Source organism: Peromyscus maniculatus, chromosome 1 (genome assembly GCF_049852395.1).
Source record: "Peromyscus maniculatus bairdii isolate BWxNUB_F1_BW_parent chromosome 1, HU_Pman_BW_mat_3.1, whole genome shotgun sequence".
NCBI lineage: Eukaryota > Metazoa > Chordata > Mammalia > Rodentia > Cricetidae > Peromyscus > Peromyscus maniculatus.
Window position 1 is genome coordinate 103,622,877 of NC_134852.1, and position 5,758 is coordinate 103,628,634.

Consider the following 5,758-nt stretch of genomic DNA (forward strand, 5'->3'; position numbering starts at 1 on the left):
TACCACACATGCAGGTAGTACACAGGCATACATGTAGGCAAAACACTTATATATGTAAAATAAAATAAACAAAATAATAAACATTTAGAATGTTAATATAAATAATGTTGTTTTTGAAAATTATGCTTGGCCCAGCACTTGGGAGGCACAGGCAGACAGAACTCTGAGTTGGAGGCAAGCCTGGCATATACAGTCAGACCCTGTCTCAAAAATAAAACAAAAAACTAACAATTATATTTTCTAAAGATTATATTAAAAGTCAATGAGAAAAATCTCAGAGTTTTGTTTGTTATTTCCCCTGGTTTTTCAGGACAGGGTTCCTTAGTATAGCCCTAGCTATCCTGGAACTTGCTCTGAAACTGGCCTTGAACTCAGAGATCTGCCTGCCTCTGGCTCCCCAGTGATGGAATTAAACATGTGGGCCACCACTGCCCAGGTTTTGTTTGGGCAAATCTCTTCCATGTCTAGCTTAATAAAAGCCAGCTGGGCGCTCAGATTCACTTCTGCATTTCCTCTGGTGCAGTTAACAGTGAAGCAGCTTCAGGAAAACTCCGTGATACAGCAGTGAAAGAGAGAGAGAGAGTTGTTTGGAAAATAACTCTGACTTACAGCTCTCCTGTCATTCTGAGAACTAGTACATTGGAATGCTAAGTGCCTTTTTTTTTTTTTTTTTTTTAGACTTAAGAAATTCTTGGCTAGGAAGTGGTGACACAGGCCTTTAACCCCAGCATTCAAGAGATAGAGGCTGGCAGAGTGAGTTCCAGGACAGCCAAGGATACATAGAGAAACCACCTGTCTCTAAAACAAACAAACAAACAAACAAACAGAATAATAATAAAATAAAAAAGAAGCTCTTTGTGTACTATTCTAGAAGAATTTTTTTTTTTGTTTTTTTTTTGGGGGGGGGCGGGGGTTGTTGTTGTTTTTATGAGACAGGGTTTCTCTGTGTAGCTTTGTTACTGTCCTGGATCTCACTCTGTAGATCAGGCTGGCCTTGAACTCACAGAGATCCGCCTGGCTCTGCCTCCTGAATGCTGGGATTAAAGGTGTGTGCCACCACCACCCAGCTCACTTTTTTTTTTGTTTGTTTTGTTTTGTTTTGATTTTTTGAGACAGGGTTTCTCTGTGTAACTTTTGGTGCCTCTCCTGGATCTCACTCTGTAGCCCAGGCTGGCCTCGAACTCACAGAGATCCACCTGCCTCTGCCTCCTGAGTGCTGGGATTAAAGGCGTGCGCCACCACCGCCTGGCTCACTTTACTTTTATTAGAATGATAGTAATTATGGAGGTAAGCAAACATTAATCTTAGAATATGTCCAATTTCACCAAGCCATCGAGAGCGTCAATCAACTGAAGAATTACAGAATTCATAGAGCCAAATCAGCATAGTTTTTTTGAAAAGTTTAATGTTAGCCATGGGCTTGAAACAGGTTTTGCTGCTTATCAAGAAACTTCAAACTCTCAGGGTTTTATAACCAACGTTGTTTTCTTCTTCTCTGGGTCCGTGGGTTGCTGTGGCTCTGCTGGGCTGGCTAGAATCAGATGGGCTTGACTCCAGGCCGCTGATTAGGTTCAGGTGTGCGCCGCAAATTTCCTCATTCTTCCTGGACCAGTGGCTACGAAGGACATGTTTTTCTCATGAAGGGTCACAGGCATCTGAAAAGTAAGTAGAAACGTAAGATGGCCCTCCAGGTCTTGACCTGACATGGTTGTCATTTGGGCCCATCTGTCTTTGACCAAAACAAATTACAAGGCCAAACCCGTCAATATTTGGGAAGAGGGGGGAATGCTTCTGCCTCCTCTAAGAGATTATATGATAAGGACAAGCTACAGGATTCTACTGAAGAAAGTCCTGAAGCACTTGTGATTTAATCTACCACAGCATCAAAACATTCTCACAGAATGATACCCCTGAGTAGCTGCATCCCACTACATAAATTCTTGTCCATAAAAGTTCTGTTGAAGGGGATGGGAATGGGGGTTAGCTGTGGTCTTCTGGGACGGGTAAAAATAGAGAGATTATCACAAATCAGCTCCATATTGGAGGAACATGTACATATATTTGGCCTTTCAATCATTATTTGAAGGAGAAAGGCACAAGACATTGGCAGCAGTAAGGGGTTGGCGACAGGGTGAGCTAGGCCTTGTCCTGACTCCATGCAGCATTAGCCTGTTAAGTGTGACAGACCAACGTGCCTTCGCCAGCACACATCCAGTCATCACGGGAGATGGAAGGATCCCCTCGCGGGTTTGGTTCTGCTTTCCTATGGCGCTGGGGATGAAACTCAGGCCCTCATGCCTGCTAAGCAATTGCTCTCCCACCTGAGCTGAAGCTCCAGCCCCAACCAGTAGGGGTTTTGCTGTAGCAGAGCATAACTACTGAAGATTAGGCCCATGGCAAAGCCAGCCTCTTAGGTGCATATCCCTCGACATGATGGCAGAAGAGACCCCTATTATACACAGAAGCTACATTCCTCAAAACATGTGAATTCACAGGTGGAACAAAGGTAAAGATTCACTTGTCTTTGACAACTTAAATTCACTAATTGAATTAAATGACAGGTCCCGTCCCAGGACAGACCATGTGAGGCTGGAAGTTGCCAGTCTCAATGGCTGTTTAAAACAGGTCTAGAAGCCATCAATTAAACATTAAAAGACATGAAGAGGGGCTGGAGAGCTGGCTCAGCAGTTAAGAGCATGTGCTGCTATACTAGAGGACCCAAGTTTGGTTCCCTGCACCTATGTCAGGCAGCTTACAACTGCCTCTAACTCCAACTAGAGGGGATCCAAAACCCTCTTCTGCCCTCCTCCAGGACCAACACACAGTGCACATATACATACAGAGACATACACACAATACACACAAATAAAAAATGAGTCTTGAAAAAAAGACATAAGGAGGCAGTGTGACCCAAAATCCGAAGAAAAACAAAATCAGTAATAGTAGACGCTACAGATAGAAGTTAAAATAACATACACGGATATTAAAAAGCCATAAAAAATGGGCTAACACAATCTGAGAAGAGATAACAAATAAATAGAAAGACAAAGAATTTCAAAAGAGATGAATCTGGAAGGAAAGAAGCAGGAAGGGAAGCAGGGAGAGACGGAGGTAACAAATAAAAGAAAACTCAGACGTTAAAAATGTAACTCAGGGGCCTGAGAGGTGGCTCTGCCATTAAGAGCAAAAATGGCAAAGAGCAAATCTTCCCATGGTTTGGCATGGATATTGGCAGAACCCTGGTTAAATGGTTTACTTTGAAACAAAGAACAGAAGAGGAAGAGGAAGAAGTGGAGGACCCGAAGAGCATCCAGAAGTATTTGACTTCTAGTACTGCTTGCAGCAAAACTGGGATCCAAAACACCCACCTGGAACGGAAAACCATGACCGTGTGGGTGCAAAGGGAACCTGCACTCCATGTGTGCCCACCTATGCCATGCACACGGTCACTCAGATGGGCAGCGACTAGAACTTCTCCAGACTTCACACCATCCCCTCTGCGGTGGAAGGTGGGGCTTTCAAGTCTGAGAACTTGAGAATGAGTGCAGACTTGCAACTTCATAAACCCGACCATTGATTCAATTCAGAGCCTGCTTTAGTTGACTTGGTTGCCTTAAATGGTAAGACACAATGTAACTATTGAAAACCCCACAAATCCTGAGCTGTATCAAAACAAACAAACTTAGGCTCAGGTCTCGGCATTCTAGAAGTGTACTCCAGGGATAACTACAGAAGAGCTGTGGAACCAGTCTTGGACATTCCTTGGCCTGAGCTGCTTGCTGGCTGGTTGTGAGACTGTTGAGAAAGCTCTAGAAATGGCAGGTATGCCATGGACTTTTGGTCCAAAGGACAGCTAAAAGCTGTTTTGGGAACATAATGGTTACTTTGGAGGTGTTGGGGCACTGATGAAACTGTTCAAAATTATTGATGAGCAGTAGAGGGAACAACAGCCCCCTATGAGGACAGAAAACTGACAGGAACTGCCAGAGAAGGTGACATCTCCTGAGGACAAAAGCCAAGCCTCTATGGTGAATGAACTTGCTGTGTTTTTAAATAACTTAAAATCCTAGATCTTTTGCATTTAGATTTTAAGCTTATGATTCAGAATGGGGGCCTTAAGATTTTGTTTTGTTTTGTTTTTCAAGAAAGAGTCTCTCTTCATAGCACCAGCTGTCCTGGAACTCACTCTGTAGACCAGGCTGGCCTTAAACTCACAGAAATCTACCTGACTCTGCCTCCCAAGTGCTGAAATTAATGGTATGAGCCACCAGATATTTTTTTTTTCTGTATACTAGTTTTGTTTTTGTTTGTTAAGTGCAGCATGGCCAAATCTACCAATTTTATACATTATTCTTTTTTTTTTTTTTTTTTTTTTCTTTTTCTTTTTTTGATTTTTCGAGACAGGGTTTCTCTGTGTAGCTTTGCGCCTTTCCTGGGACTCACTTGGTAGCCCAGGCTGGCCTCGAACTCACAGAGATCCGCCTGGCTCTGCCTCCCGAGTGCTGGGATTAAAGGCGTGCGCCACCACCGCCCGGCTTTTCCAATTTTATACATTAAATTTGAAAATCTGTATGATATTTAAGAGGGACCTGAAATGAAAATGGTATTAATTTTTCTCCTGTGCTTACCAATCAGTGTGGTAATTTTAATTTCATTTAGTAATTAGTCTAGAAAGTTTTTGCCTTCACCTATATTTTTTATGATGTTTCATGACTTGTTGTTGGTTTCAAATGAAACTGTAAACCTGGCATGTTGCACTGTGAACCCTTCATTTATTTGTGTGTGTGTTCATTTGTTTGTGCGCGCGCATTCTGGTTTTGTTTTTTTTTTTTTTTTGGTTTTTGAGACAGGGTTTCTCTGTATAGCTTTGCGCCTTTCCTGGAACTCACTTGGTAGTCCAGGCTGGCCTCGAACTTACAGAGAACCACCTGGCTCTGGCTCCCGAGTGCTGGGATTAAAGGTGTGCGCCACCACTGCCGGCATGCATTCTGTTTTAATGTCCTATGACAAAATGCCCTTCCCTCATGTATTAGTCAGGGCTCTCTAGATTCACAGAACTTATAGAATGAATCAAAGAATGTCTTACAGGATGCAGTCCAACAATGGCTAGCTGTGAATGGAAAAGTCCAAGAATCTAGTAGTTGCTCAGCCCCAGTCTTACAAGCCTGGGTATATGTTGGAATCCTGAAGTAGCAAGGAGAGGACAAGCAGGCGAAGAATGAACACAATCCCTTCCTTCTTCTATTGTCCTTGTACAGGCTTCCAGCAGAAGGTGTGATACAGACTAAAGGTGTGCTTTCCAGCCTCAAGATCTAGATCACAAGTGTGCCCTCCATTTCTGGATTGTAGTTCATTCCAGATATGGCCAAATTGTCAACCAAGAATAGCCACATCACACCCTGTTTCTGTCCCTTAATGGTCTACCTTTTGTTTTGGTTTGGTTTGTTTGGTTTTGGGTTTTGTTTGTGTTGTTTTGTTTTTGTTTTTGTTTCTTTTTATTATTATTAAGACATTTTTTATTCATTTTACATACCAATCACAGATGCCCCTCTTCCCTCCTCCCGCCCCTCCAGTATCCCCCTCCCCCGACACCACCCCCCTTTGGGTTTTTTTGGGGGGGGTGTTTTTGTTTTTGTTTTTGTTTTTGTTTTTGTTTTTGTTTTGAGACAGCGTTTCTCTGTGTAGCCCTGGCTGTCCTGGAACTCACTCTATAGACCAACTGGTCTCAAATTCAGAGATCAGCCTACCTCTGCCTCCT

The 5,758-nt window shown here is 42.9% G+C and overlaps 1 pseudogene; it reads left to right on the plus strand.

Annotated features, from left to right (window-relative positions):
* Positions 1–2,227: 2,227 nt before the first annotated feature.
* Positions 2,228–4,260, plus strand: LOC121829311 (pantothenate kinase 1 pseudogene; annotated as a pseudogene).
* Positions 4,261–5,758: the final 1,498 nt, after the last annotated feature.